Source organism: Convolutriloba macropyga, chromosome 1 (assembly GCF_964194025.1).
Source record: "Convolutriloba macropyga chromosome 1, txConMacr16.3, whole genome shotgun sequence".
Taxonomy (NCBI): domain Eukaryota; kingdom Metazoa; phylum Xenacoelomorpha; order Acoela; family Convolutidae; genus Convolutriloba; species Convolutriloba macropyga.
This window is the reverse complement of record NC_134468.1, coordinates 67,145,365-67,166,520: the sequence shown is the minus strand read 5'-3', so window position 1 is coordinate 67,166,520 and position 21,156 is coordinate 67,145,365. Positions and strand designations below refer to the sequence as shown.

Below are 21,156 nucleotides of genomic sequence, written 5' to 3'. Positions count from 1 at the left end.
AGATCCGAAAAATTTCAAAGACTTCATACTCAAAAAATTGAAACAAATAAGGTCACTTATCTTTGTGTGTCGGATAATAAACAAAATAAGAAACCGCCAATAACCCAGAAAAGTAAATGACAGCTCTTTGTGAAAAAAGTGCCTAAATTCATTCAGATCCTCAATTTCCGACACAACAAAATATCGTGTCGACATAGTTCAATTTTGAAGATTGATGTGAACAGTTCTTCACCAACACAATTTTGACCCATTAAATGAAACGTGGCACAACAGCGCTCTGAAATTGACACTATTTATACCAGAAGTTTTAAAACTATTTTCATTTTGCGTTTAACAAAAGTCAGAGATAGTTGACGTTATAAATAATGAAAATTCAAATAATTTCAAGTCTTCTTGTGTTTTTGATACTAGCAAGTACTTTGCAAACTACAATCCTTCGTCCCGAGAGAAAAGAATTGGCTGACTTGGAACCAACGAACAACGGTAAGTATCAAAATTACTGTAAAAATTCTTCCCGCAAAATTAGATCGAAAGTAGATTGAGAAACAGCAAAATCTAGTTATTTTTAAAATGTTCGATTGCGAATCCATATATGCAAATTGTGCACTTGTAGAATTTAATGATCAAAACGAACAATACCAAAAATATCCTAGTTCGTAAAACCTCTTGAAATTGATCATGCCAGATACTTCTGACGTTCAAAATTGACGATAACAAACCAGAAAAACATACCGAAGATTTCTCGCATTTAAACCGAAGATACCAAAGTTTATGAATCGAGTCATCAAGAACGAGAGTTATCTTTTCTTACATCTCAAAATAGTTTCTTTCGAGCCAGATATTTTCCTTTTAAACATTGTTGTAAATTTTAGGGGCCTGGATATAAAGAATCTAAAAACCATAATGAAAAAGATTAACAAAATTGTCGCGTGCTTTCAGTTAATCAACGACGAGGATGGATAAAATGGGTGAGAAAGCTCAACGGCGCATCATCGGTTAATGTCTCTTGAAAACCAAACTATTTGTATTTGAGGTTTAATTGAAATGAGTTTTGAAATAATCTTGCAGTTTTTAAAATCCGTAACATTTACATTTTATTGGCGCGCTGATCAGACTTTTAGTTGTCAATGATAAGTCAAATTATATTGGTATCTTTAGTCACATTGAAGCAGTAAAGGGAGTAAAAAGTGAGCAGTTTTAAGACGTGAGCTTTCACAATATGCATATATGAATTTGAGTAAGAAAATAGTGTTTTTCAATTTTTCGGTTCTTGAGAGCAAATAATATTTTACGTGCGTTGTTTTAATCACTGGTTTCGCTATTTTTGCTACTCATTCCTTGCAAATGCTACTGAAGGCTATACATGTGTTCTAATAGTGCTTCTTTGCGATTTTAAAATTACTCAAGGGATGGTTATTGTTCAGATTTTAGAGTTCTTTGTTTTAAAAAAACCATACTTTGCGTTTTTTGTATCTTGCTTGTATTTACTTATCTCTTTGTTGTTTCTTCACTTAGTTGCTTTAATGGCACGTCACGTTGGGTTCTAATGAGACATTACGTCCTTTCTTTATTTCGTTTTCGTTTCTTATAATTCAATTTTTTACTTTATTTATTTGAATTCCATTCAATGAATTGTGAAATTTTCAAAATTGCCAGCGTTTGTTCTTTCTGTCGTCTCGGCTTACATTTTGGGCAATGACCGAATTCATTAAGATACAGCGGAGCGAAAATAAAACTTACTTAACTTTCAGTTTACTGTCAAAATTTTTTTTAACTTTGCCACGTTAGTAAAAAGTTGTGGTTTCAGTTATAAATTGATCTTTAGTTTTAACCTTATTTACGAGTCGTTTTTACAGTCTTCTCAATTATTCTCAATAATAAAAAATTTCATTGACGTACTATTATAATATTCGGGATCATTTAATTTAGAACTATCCAATATTTTCTGTAGCTGATAGATTTGTAGATAGCTATGTTTAAACATTTTTTATCATACTCCATTTATTATTCGTTATTTCAGTAACTCTTAGCAAGAATACAAATATCTGCGTGCTTTTAACGTAAAACAGTATGATTTTCTCCGGTACTTTAGCATATAGTCATGTTTCATTGGCTTCTCCGGAAAATTAAAGAATTTTTTCTCAACAATGTTTTGTGTGCTTTTTGAATGATAAACTCTTTTAACAACCGAACAATAATTTTGGTTAGTAACAGTGGTAAACACGTTATCAGTTTTGTTTTTTTTGTTTGGATTTTAAATAAGGCTTTGTCCAGCTCTGTTTGTTTTTAAAATTCTGTAGGAGGCTGACGTTCTCCTTAGAGATCTTTAGAGTACCCATAGAAACTTGTAACTGATCAACAAGTTGTAAGACATCAAATTCTGGTTGAGAGTTAGGTATTCAAAATTTGAAACAGTGTCCGGGATTTCTACTGTAATACTTGATTTCTTACTGCAATCCTACTATAAGTACCACATTAATAGTCACTTAAAGACCAAAAAATCATACTTATTCCTAGTAATGAATACTGGAAGTCATTAACATTTTTCCTGCAAGGTATTTCTATTTTAAATTTTTAATAATCATTTAGGTGACTTTTCTGCACCACTCTGTGATGCGTCAAAGTACCATGTGTAATTTTTATCCCAACAATTGCAGGTAAAAACAGAAGTTAGTTAAGGTATATCAACATTCTGATTGTTTCATGAAGCCAGTTTAAACCTTTAAGTGGTCAATTTTGAGAAATCTAACAGTTTTTGAGACGGAATTAATGTTGTAACTGGGATTTCTCTCTCTTTCTCTCTCTCTCTCTCTCTCTCTATCTATCTATCTATCTCTCGCTTCCATCTTTCTCATTTTCGCTCCTTCTCTCTCTCTCTCTATCTCTCTCTCTCTCTCTCTCTCTCTCTCTCTCTCTCTTTCTCTCCTCTCTCCTCTCTCCTATCTCCGCTCTCCGCTCTCCTCTCTCTCTCTCTCTCTCTCTGTCTCTCTCTCTCTCTCTCTCTCTCTCTCTCTCTCTCTCTCTCTCTCTCTCTCTGACTCTCACTATATTGACTGCAAAATGCAAATTATGTATTATTGTTGCTTAAGTATGGTTCAAACGTGTGCTGATCTGTCGCTAGAGTCAGTTTTTAATTCTAAGAGAGAGTTTATTATTCAAAAAGTTTTCTTTGTGATTCTCAAATGAAAAAAGTTTCATTGTTCAAATGTTTTTTAAACAAGACTTCAATTTATGACTCCATTTTTGATTGCTGAAACATAATTTTTGGAAAACTTATTCAACATGAAAATAAATTGGTGGCTAAAAAGTATGAGGAAATATTTACGCCTAATGTACAACTTGCGTGGTCTCACAAGTTACATTAGCATAGAGAAAACGGTTATGCGACTACTTTGTCACCGATATAAGCCAAAAATCGCATTTTAACTGTTAAATCACCCAATTTTCTATTGATGAAAGGACGTAGAAGCAATGGTTCTAGATTGATTTGAGCTGGTCGCAAGTTCATGGTCATAGTATTTTAAAAACTACAGAATTGTATGCTAATAAATTCAAGTAATTTCGTATAATTAAATTCTTTTTCTGTAAGTTCTTGTTTAGCGGCAAGGTAATTGTTTGACTTGCAAGCTCATGATTAATAAACCAACCAATCTCGTTCCAAATTAGAATTTAATAAACCTAATGGTGATGGCAGTTAAAGAAATTGAAATTATGTTGCGTATTTCTTTGCACGAATGAAATGTTTAACACATCATAAAAAAATTGTTTGACCTGTCGGCCATTGGATTTTGTAGCACTTGCAAATATAATACGACCAAAAATTGATCTGGAATTCTTGGAGAATGATTTGGAAACAGACCTGAAACCGAATGAAAAAAAAACAGAATTAATTGTGTTCAAAAACAGAAACATTACTGTTTTGCTTATTTTATTTAAATTTGCTTATAGCTGCTAACAATATTCTTCAGTCATATGATTATCTTATCGTAATTTGTCGTAATAGGACAAAAAACAAGTCTGAGCCATATTTGAGGAGATCGAAGAGCTCCTAAGTTGTACCCAGATTATTTTTTTTCCTATTTTTAATTTAGATTTTTAGTTTTAGACTTTTACACACAAATAGTGCCCACCAGTGTTCCAAGTACCATTTACAGTAGAAATCTCAAAAAATCTACTGTTTCCAGAAGATTAATGATATTTAACAAGTTTTGAGAAATTTTTTTAAGGATTAAAATAATTGAAGAAAGAGCGAAGATGACTGGCAGCAACCACATTTGAACAATTATGTGAACAATCAATTCTGGTTATGTTTATTGCCCTTCAGAAATATTGAAAAAAACTTTTTTTGGTCTAAGGATTCGTGAATTTTGGTTATTATTAGTGCAAATTCGGATTAAAATCTGTCTTTTGCACCCAAATAGTGGTATAATTTATTGTACAGGAGAACAATTTTGTATAAGAAACATGAAAAAGATGTGAAACTGGCATATTTTTTCCTTATGTTTTTCAAAAAAACATTTGTTCAACCTATACTGAACATCATAATCAAATAATTAGGTGTGCGTCAGATTTTTTGTGAAACATGAGCCATTTCAAATTTTTCTTGTTATACTCGAAACAACTAAATTGCAAGCTTTTTTGAATGCAAATTTTATTAAAATTTACTAATATTACCAACAGTACCAAAAACATTGTATGTCACATAATCTCACAGAATTAATGATACCAGCGATTTTTTACGCACAAAACTAACAATAACCAACCAAGCAAGCCTACCCAATGTTTCTCGCGTTCAGGCCAATGATACCAAAGGTTGAAAGTTGCTGAACAATTTATCAAGAACGAGAATAATCTTTTCTTATGTGTAAGAACAGTTTCTTCCCGACCTGGTGTTTTATATTTCTTAAAGTGTAGTAAAATTTAAGGGGGCTAGAAAACAGCTGGTTTAAAATACATTTAAAAAATTTCCTAAACAAGGTTAACAGTTTGCTTGCTTTTAGTTGATCGACGAAGAATTGGGAAATTCTGGAGAAACTTAGGAGGAAATGAGATGTCATCGGATAATGTCAATTGAAAACCAAGCTTTTTGAGTTTGACGTTTAATTGAAATGACATTAAATTAAATTTGCAATTATTACAATCCAAAAAATTTGAAATAGAGTGGTGTTTTCAGTCACACTGATGCAGTAAAGGGAGCGAAAACTCTAATAGTTTCAAAACGCGAGCTTTCAAAATCTGCGTATAACCTTGAGTGGAAAAATGGTGCTTGAACATATTTTCAGTTTCAGGGACGAAACATTTTTGTGCGTTATTTCACGTGCGTTAATTTGACAACTGTTTTCACTCTTCTTTTTCTCCTGATTTTTTGTAAATGCCACTGAAAGCGGCATATGTTCTAATGATGTTTTTTCGTTTCTTAAATCCCTCCTTTGGTGGCTACTTTTTCTGAGATTTCGGAGATATTTATTTTCAAAAAACCATTCTTGCATTTGTTTTGTTTTGCTGATCTGTTGTTGTCTCCTCTCATAGTCGCTCTAATGATAGGTTGCATTGGGTTCCAATGAGACAAAAATGAATTCCTGTATTGATTGCAACTGATAGCTGAATATTTTTATGACTTTGCTACTATGTGTCCTCAGTTATTTATTTATTACTTTTTATATTAATTTAATTTATTTTTTTTCGATTCTATTTACTATTTTTATGTATTTCATTTTCATTCAATTATCATTGAACTTTTCAAATTTGCTTGTTTTTGTCATCCGGACATAAAATCCAGCCTGTGTTTTCTGAACTTACCGAGTTAATAATAAGTGGAATGAAACCAAGCGCATATGCCAGAAACAATAACTGATAACGACTATCGACTGAAAACGGTAGTCTAATGTGCTAAACAAATATAAGTGCTCCATTTTTAGCGCTAAATAGCATTAAGTAAAAACTATTCACATTAAAATTGATTATTTAGTCACCTGTGTCTTAGATTTCTCTATTAATGAACTAAAGTTAAATTTGATATTACATGTATGTAATACACGGTATTTATAATGGACATATCACGTGATTATCTTTGCTAAAGAAAAGAAGTTTTTTTAAAATTTTGAGGGAAATTTCGGCTGCTTTTGCATTGCTTCAAAGCTTCATGTGAGAACAGTTTGGTTTTCAAGAGCCGTCGTGACCGGCCAAATTCATCACCTTGAGCATGGAGAAAATTTGCGCATGGAGAGAACACGGAGAGATGTTCAATCACGCTAATCAGACAAATGACATTACAATTTGAGAAGGGATGAGGGTCTCATATTTTCTTTCAGGTGTTATAATGCGACACTGGCAAATGTACGTCATATATTCAAAAAAAAGCCTTGAAATAATTGCCATGAGATTCTTGTAATTTACTCTTGATGATAAATTGTTTTCAGATCTTGTGAAAATTAAATTTAGAATCTTACTTAAGCTTTTAGTCTAAAGGTGAATAGTTATAATCTCGCAGTGGGTACTCGATGTGATGTTCATTTGAGGATAAAAAATTTTTGTCCTTATTTTTCAAATAAATTTGTTATCATAAAGACAAAAAGTGTTGTAATAACTTTACAGACACTTGCTATAAATATAGTTTGAAGCCACAGTCTTTTCCAATAATAGTTTTGATTAAGCCCCAGTTTGTCCACTTCAGCCAATTTTAAGCTAAAATTTCATTTATTCAGTTAATTAATTATTTCAATACTGTGATAAACAAAGAAATACCCATTCCCTTGAATCACTCGAGCGGGATAAAGTTTCAAGTTGCACACGACTACCTCTCTTTTCAGGCTTTAAAAAACAAAAAATCTACTGCTTAACTCAAAAACCGTTCCTTTAGCTGAAACCGGTGTTACCAAAATGTTTTACTCATATACCAGTTCACAGACCTTGAATTGTATTGGGGCGCTGCCTTCTCTAAGATCTGTACACACTTTTGTTGACTTCTGGTTGTCAACGAAGAGTCAAGCTAGAGAATTAGTTTCAATCAGACAGGAGTAGTAAAAGAAGTAAAATTCAAGTAGTTTTGGGGATCGAAATTAATTTTAATTGCTTTAAAATATAGTTAGAAAAGAGTGTTTGAATTTGTCGGTTTCTGAGAAAGAATTAAATTTTTCTCATGCCGCAATAAATTCACGTGCGGCACGTGAAGTTCGGTTACGTTCAATAGTGGAATTTAGGCTACATCTTTTGTTGCCTTAATTCCGCAAATAAGGACTTTATAATATTTGTTGATTTGCGATGCATTCAAAAGCAGAATCCGATTACCAAATCCGATTACCAAATCCGACTACCAAATCCGGCTGCAGACGTTGTAAAGGATTAACATCAACCAAGTCCCATGAATTAATACAATAACTTGCTCAATCTGTTAGTTTGATATGGTGGATCACAATTAAGGACACTGAAGAATGAAAATACCAATACATTAGTTTTAAACTACAATAAAAAGCAATTGCGTTACCTTCATAAAATGAAATTCAGGCTAAAGCTTTTTAGCCTGGAACCGGTGATTCGCAACTTTTCTAATTTTGCAAAATTTGATTACTATTTTCTCTTTAAAAAATAAAGCTTCTAAATGTAATTTATCTCAGCAAAAGTAATATAAATCCCATTTATTATTTTAGCAGAAGTGAATTAATTTACATTCTCGGTCAGATTTGTCAGAGGCAATTCAGGTCTAATTTGTCAGTGTCATAATAATTTTTAATTAATACGCATCTGTCTGAATGGTCTTCATGGTTAATTTTCAAGTTTATCAGAGAGCAGTTATTGGCATCTATGACTTTGACACTGGTTTTTTCCTGATTTAATAGCGAATTTTTGAGTTTTGCTCGACTTCAAATTTAATTCTGTCTTGTCTATTTTATCTCATTTGTGACCCCTCTCGATCTTTGGCACTCGATCTTTAAACAAGCAAATGGGATTTTTAGCGATTTCTTTTTATGTTTCCATTTTAACAACTTTAACACTACTTCAGATCAAAAACTGAAACGGGTTTTTTGAGTTTCGCCGATTCTTAAATATAAATTTGTTGTCTTGTCATTTTATTTATTAATGGCATAGTTCACTCGCTTTCTGATGAAGACAATAAAAGCTTATCGACGGTTTCAATTCAAAAGTTTTTAACGACTTTGAAACCACTTTTTCCCTATAATATTTTACTAATTTTCATCGTTTTTATTGCTCCTATTTTTGTCCTATCATGTAATGTCATTAATGGCAGCTATCATTAATGTTACATGATGCTTAATGGAAGTGATTTATAAGTTTGAATCTGTATTTAAGTATTTTAACAATTTGGACACTCGTTGTTTTCAGTTTTTTTAAAAAAAAAGTAGGCAACTTCTTGACTTCTTGTGCCTTTCTGAGCGTTTTCGTTGTGCTGTCACATGTCTTAGTTGGAAATTCTTAGTTGGATTGTGGTTCAAATAGATCTGTTATATGTTTTCATTCAACGCTTAATGAGTTTAACGACGTGCGTAACACTCTTGGCCCATGATTTATTCAGTAATTTTTGCACAACGTTCTCAACTTTGCCTGCTTGTTGGTACTTTTTAAATTGTCTAAAAGTTGAGAAAAGTCATTAAATTCCTGAATAAAATGATTAATTAAGAGAAATTTTTACATTATTCTTGTTAGAGGCTACTGCTGTCCTAAAATTGTTTATAAGAATATATCGGCTATTGTTTTGACAGTTCTTTCTGATCTATTGAAAAGTCTTTTAATCTCAGGTTTTACAGGTCTAAATGCTTTATATTGCAGCTAAATTGAGTTAATGTAATGGTTTTTCTTTGTGGCTCATTGTTTTTTGTCTTTCAGATTATTGATCAATTATAGTGATTTTTTCATTGATTATACGTTTGCTTTTTTTGCTCTAGCTTCGTCATCACTTGGTTGTGTTTAAAAATTGTCAATCTTCGATATTAATGCAATAAGAAAAGCGGCAACTAGCGTTGCAACTTCGTCCGTAAATTTGTATTAAAAGCGTTGAGTTTACGTCACTAAATTTAACGTATTCAACGCAAAAAATATGCTAGAAAGTTGCCATGAGTGTTCTAATTCACCAACGCTCATTAGCGCTTTTCAAATTAATTTTTCATTTCTGCCACCAACCCCACTATCTTCCCCCCCCCCCCCCCCCCCCCACACACACACACACACACACACACACACACACACACACAAACGTTCACACAAAAACAACCATACTTAGCCCCAAACTCAACGCTAAATTCAACGCAATATAATGTAAGATCTACGCTTAGAAACGCAACATTATGTAAGATCAACGCTGAATTCAACGCCAAATATTGCAAGGCCTACGCTTAAAAACGGCAATATATTTTTTTCAACGCTCAAACGTAATTAAACGCTTTCACAGCTAACCTTACATAATTTTGCGTTTTTTTTTCGTTGACAACTCGGCCGGTATACTGTTGGCGGTAAGTACTTCTTGGTATAGTATACAAAAGCAGACATCTATATAGAGGCATTTAAATTGCATCATGTATTTGACAACAAATCGGTTTTAGGACTCTAAAATCGGTATCCTAGCCCTAATCTTAACCCCCCACATACCTATCTATCCCCCGCCTACCCACCACCACCCCGATCCCCCCACTCACACACCCACGCACACACAAAAACAACCACACTTAGCCCCCAAAAATCAACGCTAAATTCAACGCAAAATTAAATAAGATTTACGCTTAAAAAGACAACATTATGTAAGACCAACGCTAAATTCAACGCGAAATTTCTATCTGTTGTTTCAAAAGAGACACGCCCACAAAAATGGCGGCACAAAACACAACCATCCAATTTCATCGGCACTGTAAAAAATGTGTTTCTAACCGCTTTCTTGAGTCACTTGAAAATACAAGTTTTTGAGCTGCATTTCAGCTTCTTTAGTCAGCTCAATATGCCTGTAATGTTTCCATCGGTGCTCTTGTTGATTATCGCTTTTTCTTTGCTCTTTTCTCGAGTAATGCAGGTTGAATGACATAGATGTTTAGCAAATTTTTACTCTAATATTTTCTAAGTCACCAATACGTTGGGTCTGTATTAGGTGCGAAGTTTTTTCCGTGTGAAATAACCGCACAAGCCCTGCTGTAACCATGGCAGTGAACCTCGTGCAATAGCCACGAGTGCTCCTTGTTGCGAAAGAGACTGCAAATGTACACGAGCTTCAAGCGGAATTGTGGTACTGCCACTGGCGTATTATAAAGGAGGAACGAACGCCAAGCATCCAACATGGCAGCATTCAGTAGACTAAATTGTAGACAAGCACCTGGGCAACCGGATCCAATGCCACGAACGGACAAATAAGCAAAAACAAAACACAAAACGAATTAGTGAAGATAGAAAACAGAGGGAGCGTTATAGATAAGAAACTTTCTCGTATAGAGTGATGACGGATTTAAACCATTTTTTATAGATAATTATGAATGACTGTCCATATAGAGCACTCAGTTGATACATTGATGTGATTCCGTAAAATAGATAACAGACTTTTAGTTTGCCTCCTGTGCTATTAATACTGTTTTGTATGCACATAGTATTCAATTAATTTGAAAAGTAATTTCTTTCAGAAACACAAGGGTTATAGCTTAGGTAATCATTTTCTGGAACATTGAACGCTAATAGAGAGCTGAACCAAGAGAGTTCAAGATTTAAACAGATATTTATCAGGTCTTATACAAAGTGATAAGCTTTTTGATTTGGCTGTTTTGTCTCATTCCTGACCCATCTAATTGACACACTAACCTTAAACAATAAAAATTGAAGTTTTGCAGCCTATTCGTTTTAAGTGTTTCTATTTCAATAACTTTAGAACTACTCGTTCAATAATCACTACGTTTTGTTTTTAGTTTTGCCCTTTTTTATTGTTTTTTATTGAAGTTAATATAGATTTTTAATCAGTTATTTAAGTTATATTATTAAAGCTGTTATTTTTTTAATTTTATGTAATTAACGGCATAGTTAACTGGCAATGATGATCAAATGGGTTTTTTTGTTCAGACAATTATGGCCGGTCGATATATTCATCATAGCGAATTGGGAGTGGTGCCATTAAAAAGCTCATCAAATTCAAAATTAAAAAGATTTTTCACTTTTGTTCAATTTCAGTGTAATTTTTTTTCAAATTAAGATCTTTCCTATAAAAAAGTAATTCGAGATTACATTTCACACAGCAAAATGAATCAATTTTGTGTTCCTAATAGACGAAAGGCGACAAAAAGACAAGTTATGGTCTCATAGAGAAGTTTAATATAAAAAATCGAATTCTAATTGAGAGCTCCTTTTTTTATAAAATTTTTCATATTTTTTTTGTTTTTTAAGTCACCTAGAGACTAGTCACATTTCAAATCCAAAGTTCCGTTAATAGAAAATCTCATTTACAGACAAATGAAGCCCAATAAGCAAAAAATTCGATTTCAAGCAATCACTATCGTTTTTTTGGCTTCGGCTCTGACTTTTCGTAATTTTAAATGAAATTTTCTTTTTCTTTTTGAGATTTTACAAATTTTTTGAGTCGTATGGCGTAAAATTTCTAACTAAAAGTGCAATAGTTTTTGTAATGACCATTAATTGAACCTATCTATTGCTTTAAGTGGACAGCTAATTGCTGTTTAGACATTGAAAATTAAATTTCGAAGAAAATTTTTAACATTAACCAAAATTAAACTTATTTTTCATGAACTGTAAGTCAGCCTCAGTAATGACGGGACACATCTCCTTCTTACTGCAACCAAAATTAATTTGGTTAGTGATTTTATTTTCTATATACTGGTTATATTGGACTTCAATACCACAAGATTTGAAAAGAGGAAATTCAAAATTTTTTGATATTTTTGTAACAATGGTTCTTTTTGAAATCTTATCATATTCACATTATCCTATTATTGACAGCTACATTGTTTTAGAGGTTCAGTGGATCATAGATAAAGTTTTGCTAAGGGAAACTATTGGTTTAAATGGCTTCGACACTTTCTTCTATCACTTTTCTAATGAAATTTTGGTTTTTGCCTGTTTTTGTTGTTGTTTTTATAGTCAAAAGACTTATGGTGATTTCTACCTGATTAAGTATGCATGATAAACATATTTTATCTCCCAATGAGGCATAACTGAGCGTACTTATTGATATCCGTTGAAAGCTATTGGGTATAATGGCTGTTAGTACTATGAAAATGTTTTTTCGAAAACCTTTTTTAAACAAAAACAAATCATAAAATTATTTTTGTGAACGATAAGTCAGTCCCAGCAACGACAGCACGCCCTTTAACTTCTACTTCAATAAAAATTTATCTAGATAGCGGTTTTTTTCTAACGATTGGTTTTATGAATCTTGGCTTTTTTGTAATTTTGGTTTTCGTAATTTTGGTTTTTCCGAAACCTTATCACATTTTCTTAATTTTCATAGTCTCCATTGGCTTTATGGGGACGTTCAATGGATCATAGATAAATCTTTCAGAAAAAAGCTTACGGTTCAAATGGCTTCGACACTTTATTCTTGCGCTTTTTTTTACTAATTTTTTGGATTTTGCCTGTAATTATTGTTGCTTTCATAGTCAATGACTTGTTGTAATGTCTTTTTGATGACTTATGAATGAAAAACATCCTTTTTGTCCAATCGAGGCATATTTTTGCTTTTTTATTCGCTTCCGTTGAAAAACAATGAAATTATTGGCGTTGAAACTACGGGTTTTCTGAAGAACTTTGTGGTTTTAATGTATTTGTTCATATTTGTTGATTTTTTGAATTCATATTGCTAAAAAGAAAAATCCCAATGCTGTTAAAAATTTGATCAAAAAGAAAAATTTTACCGAAAACTTCATTTTTGATGTCTTGGACACTTTTCTCGCTAAATTTTTTATTTGAAATCGCTCTTTTTGTCTGTTTTTTTTAAGTGGCCCTAGAATGCTGACCGGTCTCATCAACTTGTAAGTAAAGATTGAATGAATGATATTTCTCAAAGCTGCCAGTTTATAGCAAATAGTCTGAAGACTTTTAATCATATAATTTTTCAAAGAATTTTCAATCTTTTCTTTTTTGTTGTGGCTTTCGTCAACTTGTAACTTTTTCTCACCATTGAGAGATCCCATCCAATTCCTTGTTTTTTAATTTTAACAAATCTACTGATCTATTCTGTAACGGATGTTTTGTTTGACAAAAAAGCATTTTCATGGAATTTTTGCTAGTGGTGTATTTGCTTTTCTTTTTCAAATCCGCGAGCTCATTCGGGTAATAACAGATCCCAATGATTTTCAAATGTGGCCCAAATGAGCTTATTTTTTTCTTTCATAGTAATATTAGATGAATCAGTATAAATAAAAACTGAAATGGAAATACTTGATATTGACATAATAGCTAGTGATTTAAATGGCTTCAATAATTTGCGTTTTCGCAAATTATTTGTAAGTTTTTGAGTTTTTCTGAATATTTAGTCCGTTTCCATGACTTAGTCTCGCAAAAGACAGGTTCCATTGCTTTTATAATGATTTTATAGTAAATCTATTCGAAATTATTTTCTTTTGTAAGCTAGCGATTTTTAAGGCTTTTAAAATTATTTGGTTTGAAAAATGTTGATTGATTGTTGAATTTCGCCTGATTATTTTTTCTCTTTGTCGACTCGTCACATAGTCTCATTAAAGAAAACTTCCATTTGCTGCATTGTATGAAAAAAGTAAATTTATGTAGTTAAGATTTTATCTAATTGCATTTTGACGTTGTTATTAGGTGCTCTTAAATTTAAATATTGAGTTTTTGCTGTGAATTCTTTTAAAAATTACTTCGTCCTTTGTTTTTTTTCTGGTATTCTTTTTAATAGCAAATCTCGTGAGCATTGTATTGAGGCATGGCATTAAATAATTCAATAAGTAGTTAGGTTTTGAAACAACTGTTTTTTAAAAGTCAAACATCTATTTTTGTTGTCTCTTCATTTGGTTGTCAATTAGGTCAAAAATGTAGATGAGCTGGGGTCGGAACATAATGAGAGAACGCAGTTTAACGATCTTCCTTGTTTTGTCTGTGATTTTTACTTCGGGGATCTTGTTGACTATTGACCTCTATTCAATCTATAGAGTAAAATTAATGTCTTCTGCCAAAAATGTTCATAAAAAGACGGTGCTGAAATGAGCTTAAAAAATATTATGGAAATTGTTAACCTCCTCGAATTTATATAGACACAAAAAGTCATCTCGGACAGTTTTTTTCAGACAATGAATTTTGCAATTAGAAGAAATTTTCGAAAAAGTGTTGACTTTAGAAAAAAAAACCTGTTGGGTTCAAGACAAACTTCATCATGTCTTAAGGCACGCTCTCATCGTCAATCTTTTTTGAAAAAAATGCACGTTTTAATATATAAATAACTGAAATTAGTGGCAAATGCAAAATTTAACAGAGAAATTATTTCTACTTTAGGTGTTCCTTGTTTCGAAAATTGAATTGTCTCAGAAAGTGATTTTGTATACCACTCAGAATTTGTTTCCCCTTAAATAGTCTTACCTAAATCTCAAATAATTCTATACAGAGGGAGAGTTATAGATAAGAAACTTTCCCATATATCCTGATGATTTATTAAAACTGTTTTTCATAGATAATTATGAACGATGGTCTTTTTTATAGTACTCAGTTGATACATGGATAGGTTTTCCGTACATTAGCCTACAAAGATAACTAAACTCGAGTTTGCTTCCTGTGATATTAATTCTCTTATGTATGCACTTTGTATTTAAAAAACTTGAAACCTATTTTTTACAGAAACACAAATTTTATAGCTTATGTAATCATTTTTTGTAACATTGAAGAGTTTTCAGTAAGTAATCAGGTAAATATTAGGTCCTACACAAAGTGATAATTTTTTTTACTTCTCTGATTTATTTCATTACAGACACGTCTCAATAGCACTCTAAACTTAAACGATCAAAATTGAAGTTTTTCAGCGTTTTCATTTTATTTTGCTCTATTTTAAACACTTTAGCCCTACTCCTTCAATAAAATGACTTTTTGTTTTCAGCTTTGCCTTTTAAAAAAAAATTTTGTTTATTTATCTTTTTATGTAGAAAACGGCATTGTTCACTGGCTTTAATGGGGACAAATAAGCTATTTGAGGGTTTAGAGCAAAGTTTGAGTGTCTTTTTTGTCAGCTCAATTTTTTTCTGCGATCCTTACTTTGGTGCTCTCGTTGTCCTCTAGTCAAACTATAGACATTAAAAATATTGTCTGCCAGAAATAATCATAAAAAGACAATGTTTAACAAAATTGAACTTTAAAATATGTCTGGAAATTGGAGGCATCATCAACTTTATATAGACCTAAATTGTTAACTGTGTCTTTAACGCACAACCATTTCCAGTCAATGTGTTTTGCAATTAACGAAATTCTCGAAAAAATGTTGACTTTCAACAAAAATCGGTTTGGTTAACGACAAATTTCATCATATTGTATGGCACGCTCTCATCTCCAGTATTTTTGAAGAAAAATTAAACGCTTTAACATTTCAATGTTGCAAATTAGTGGCTCCTGTAAAAGTCTTTGTTTCTTCTTCAGATGTTCATCGTTTCAAAACACGATTTCTCACAGAAATTGATTTCTCTCTTTACCACTCAGGGCTTGTTTTCCCACCAATAGTTTTACTTAGTTCTCTTATAATGACATACAGAGGGGAGCCTTATTGATAAGATATTTTCTCACAGAGACTGATGATATATTAAAACTGTTTTTCAAAAATGGTTATGAACGAATTTCCATTTATAGCACTCAGTTGATACATAGATGTGAATCCGTTTAATAGCCTATATAGGATTTTATTCTTTTGTGCCCAGCCAATACGTTATGCTCCACCAGTTACAGAGCACGTGCCATTACATAGTAACCCGTTATATATAAATATGGCACGTGCGCTTGGGGGCGCAAATAACATGAACCCATTAAGCTGGGGCACAAACGGAAAACATCCCCATATAGATAACAGATTTTCAGTTTGCCTCCTGTGCTATTAATTATGTTTTGTATGCACTTAGTATTCAATCAACACTTGAAAGGTATATTTTACACCCACACAAGGCTGATAGCTGAGCTAATCATTTTTTGTATCATTGAAGGCTAATAGAGAGGAGAACCAAGAGGGTCATGATTTAATGAGCTAAATATCATTTCCACTGGGAAGTAATGTTTTGTGATTTGTCTGTTTTATCTCAATACTAACGATCTTAGTAAAACTCTAACCTTAACAATCAAAATTGTAGCTTTCCAGCGCTTTCAATTTAAGTGTTTCCTTTATTACTTCAGAACTACTCGTACATTAGGGTTGACCTTTTATTTTTAGTTAAAGGTAAGTTTTCGAATTTATCATTGATTTTCAATAAATTCTTAAAAATAAGTTATTAAAGCTGTTATTACGTTTTTAAACATTTGTTGAAATTAAGAAATTAAACGCATAGTTTACTGTCAATCATGAGGACAAAAAGCTACTTGACAGTTGAAAGCAAAATTTGGTTTTGGTTTTATCCTTTTTTTGTCAGTTAAAGTTAGATGTTTAAACAAGTTATAAAAGTTATGTTATTAATGTTATTTTTGTTTTTTTTTTAATTATTTTCAACATTACAACATTTTTAAGCATCACAGCATTTTTCAACACTTATGTAATTAAGGCTTAAGAAAAAGCTATTTGACGGTTTAGAACAGCATTTGACTATTTTTTGTGTCAGCTCATTTTGTCTGAGATATTTACTTCGGTGCTCTCGTTGACTATTGTCCTCTAAGAACATATAGACCAAAAAAAGTCCTCTGCCAAAAATGTTCATAAAAAATCTGTACCTGACAGAAATGGGCTATAAAAATATTTAGTAAGGAAATTGATAGCATTCTCGCCTCTATATAGACACACAGAGGTCTAAAAGTACGACAGTTCTTTTACCAAAAAATTATTTCCAGAAAATATATTTAAAGAAAAATGATGTCTTTAAAAAATAAAATATGTCGGGTTCAAGACAATTTTCATCTTGTTTCAGGGCACACTCTCATCTTCAGTCTTTTTTCTTTAAAAAAGTTGTGCGCTGTTATATATAAATTTCGCGAATTAGTGGCTAATTTTTTCAGACCATTTATTTCCTCTTCAAGATTCTTCTTCTTGGAAATTGATTTATCGCAGAAATCTCACTCAGAATTTCCCCCACAAAGAGAGTTCAAGAAATAATGAGCTATATTAGATAGATATCAGTTCCTATAGATACTAAAAAGTTTTTTGTTTTACTTTTTTATCTTGTTACTGACCAGTCTCATTTCACTCTAACCTTAAACAATCAGAATTGACGTTTTTCAGCGCCTTCATTTTATATGTTTCTATTCACTTTTAATATCAATTTTGCCCTTTTTATTAATAGTTAAGGTTGGGTCATCAAAATTATTCTTGATTTTTAATTTTGTTAAAATTAAGCTAATAAAACCGTTATGGTTTCAATTAATTTCATTCTTTACCGGCAACGATTTGGACAAAAAGCTATCGTTCGCTTTAGAGCAGCATTCAGATGTCTTCCCCATGAGCTCATTTTGTCTGCAGTCTTATTTTGGTGCTCTTGCTGACTGTTCTCCTCTAGTCAAGCTGTACACTCAAAAAAATTTCTCTCCCAAAAAAGTTCAAAAAAGGCGTTGTTTAACAGAAATGGGCAATTAAAATACTGAGTATGGAATTTGGTGACAAATTCAATTTTATAAAGACCTAAAAAGGTCAAGCTGGACAGATTTTTTTACCACAAAATCGACTCCAGACAATGTGTATACAAATAAGGAAACTCTCGGGTGTGATGACTGTGAAAAAGAAAACATGTTGTGTTCAAAAATTTTTTCATCGTATTTCAAAGCATGCTCTCATTGTCTGACTTTCTTTGAAAAATTGTACAGTGTAATATTTCGTTTTTGCGTATTGGTGGCTAATGTAAAATTTTTCGAGACAATTTGTTTCTTCAGGTGTTCATCGTTTCGAAAATTGATTTCTCGCAGAAGTTGATTTCTCTTTATGCCACTCAGGGCTTGTTTCCTCACCAGTAGTCTTACTTAATTCCCACACAATTATATACAGAGGGAGCATTTTTGATAACAATTTTTCTCATAGAGACTGATGATATATTAAAACTATAATGATATATGAATAACTGTCCATTTTTTGCACTCAATTGTTATATTGATATGATTCCGTACAATAGCTTATAAAGGGATGTTTTCCGTTTGTGCCCCCGTAATTTATGCTCCCCCACTTACAAAGCACGTGCCATTACACATTGAAGCATTATATAAAAAATTTTATAAAAAAATGATATGCACCAATTAGGCTGGGGGCACAAACGGAAAAGATCCGTATATAGATAAAAAAAATTCTGAGTTTGTCTCCTGTGCTATTAGTACTGTTTGGTATGCACTTAGTATTCAATCAAGTTGAAAGATACTTTCTTACAAAGACACAAGAGGTTATAGCTTAAGGAACCATTTTTCGAAACATTGAACAGTTATAAAGTGCAGAACCAAGAGGGTTCAAGAATTAATGAGCTTATTATCAGGTTCACTGGGAAGTGATGTTTTGTGATTTTTATGTTTTATCTCAATACTGACCATCACAGTGGAACTCTAACCTTAACTATCAAAATTGAAGCTTTTCAGAGCTTTCGTAATATATGTTTCATTTTTTATAACTTTAGAATTACTCGTTACCCTTTTCTGAGGTTTTGTTTTTAGTTTTGTCCTTTTTTGGTGGTTATAATTAGGTTATTAAAAATATTATTGAATTCTAATAAGTTAATAAAGTTAAGTCATTCAGCTGTTATTGCTCTTTTAACGTTTTTGAAATTAACGGCATAGTTCACTGGCAATGATGAGGACAAAAACGTTTTTGACAATTGCAATCACCATTTGGTTTTGTTTTGCCCTTCTTAATTGTCAGTTGAAATTAGGTTATTAAATTTTTTATTTGTTTTAACAAATTATTAAAGTTAAGTTATTAAAATTGTTTCTGTTTTTTTTTTAATATTTACAACATTACAACATTTTACATCACAACATTTTTAAACATTTATGTAATTAACGCTTAAGTTCACTGGCAATAATCGGAACGAAAAAGCTATTTGACGGTTTATAGCAGCATTTGACTTTTTTGCCAGCTCCTTTTGGTCTGTGATCTTTACTTCGGTGCTCTCGTTGATTATTCTCCTGAAGTCATTGTTCATAAAAAACGGTACCTGACAGAAATGGGCTATACAAACACTTTTTATGGAATTTGATAGCATTCAAGCCTCTATAGAGACAAAAAGAGGTCCACGTGGACAGTTCTTCCATTAAAAAGTTATTTCCAGAAAATGTACTTACAATAAAGTAAATTCTCAAAAAAGTGATGGCTCTAAAAAGAATTTATGCCGGGTTCAAGACAAATTTCATCATATTTCAAGGCACGTTCTCATCGTTAGATTTTCTTCAAATTTTTTTTGCTTTTACTTTTTGTTTTTGCAAATTAGTGGCTCATGCAAAAATTTTGCCGACAAATTAGAAATATTCGTTTCAGAAATCGATTTCTTGCAGAAACTGATTTCTCTTATTTCTCTTAGTGTAACAAAGAACTTGTTTCTCCAGAAACAGTCTTATGTAATTCCCAACTTTTTAGATATACAGTGAGCGTTATAGATCGGAAACTTTCTCATTTAGAGTGATGATATGTGAAAACTGTTTTTCGAAGATAGTTATGAATGACTGTCCGTTTATAGCATTCAGATGATTTGCTGATACGATTCCGTACAGTAGCTTATATAGTGATGTCTTCAAATTGTGGCCCCCAGTACGATATGCTCCCCTCAGTTACAGAGGACGCACCATTACTAAGAAACCCATTAAGTACAAATATGGCAAAAGCGCCGGGGGGCACAAACAGCATGCACTAATTAGGCTGGGGGCACAAACGGAAAACATCCCTATATTTATAACAGATTTTCAGTTTGCCTCCAGTGCTTTTAATTCTGTTTTGTATGCACTTAGTATTCAATCAACTTTAAAGGTAGTTTCTTGCAGAAACACAAGAGTTATAGCTTAAGTAATCATTTTCTGGAAAATTGAACAATAATGAAGAGCTGAACCAAGAGAGCTCAAGAACAAATGAGCTAGATATCAGGTCCTATATAAACTAATAAGATTATTGTTTTGTCTGTTTTATCTCATTACTGACCCCTCTCATTTTCACTCTAATCTTAAACAATCATAATTGACGTTTTCCAGAACTTTCATTTTATATGTTTCTATTCTATGATTCTGTTAATAACTTTAGAACTACTCGCTCAATAATTAGGACGTTTCGTTATCAGTTTTGCCAATTTTTATTGTTCGTAATAATCAGGTTATTAAAGCATTTTTGATTTTTAAAGTTGAGTTATTGAGGTCGTTATTGTTTGTTTAATATTTTTCACAATTAATTTCTTTGCTCAGTGGCATTGTTTTGGACAAAAACGCTATTGGACGGTTTAGAGCAGCACTCGATTGTCTTTCTCATCAGCTCGTTTTGTCTGTAGTTTGCATTTCGGTGCTCTTGTTGACTGTTGTCCTCTATTCAAGCTATAGACTTAAAAAATGCCATAAAAAGACGGCGTTTGACAGAAATGGGCTATAAAAATACCAGTATGGAATTTGGTGACAACCTCGTTTTTATGTAGACCCAAACAGATCAAGCTGGACAATTGTTTTTACCACAAAACCGTTTCCTGACAATGTATTTACAATAAAAGAAATATTCGGAAAAGTTTTTGCTATAAAAATGAATAACCGTCGGGGTCAAGATAAATTTTATCATATTTCAAGTCACGCTCTCTTCGTGAGTTTTGTTTCGATGCCAGCTCTGCATTATTTCTTCTGCTCCATATGCTAAAAATTGGCAATAATTGTTGTTTTGGTTTAACGGTTTTCGTTTAAAGTTTGATATAATTTAGATGAAGTTTGGACGTGTAGATGTGCTATGATCGATCAATACTTCAAATATCTTCTGCCCACAAATCAAACGTAATATTTAACCTTGTTTAGGTTTAATTAGTACGAAAATCAATCTTTCTACTTGGATTGAAGATTTCATCCGCAATGTCACGGTAACACTACTGATGTAATTGC

General features: G+C 32.1%; 1 long non-coding RNA gene across 1 annotated transcript; it reads left to right on the top strand.

Moving 5' to 3' along the window:
* The first annotated feature begins 314 nt into the window (after positions 1-314).
* Positions 315-6,409, top strand: LOC142350836 (uncharacterized). The gene is made up of 3 exons (XR_012760919.1): positions 315-483; positions 5,001-5,065; positions 6,168-6,409. It is a non-coding gene; the product is annotated as an uncharacterized LOC142350836 (long non-coding RNA).
* Positions 6,410-21,156: the final 14,747 nt, after the last annotated feature.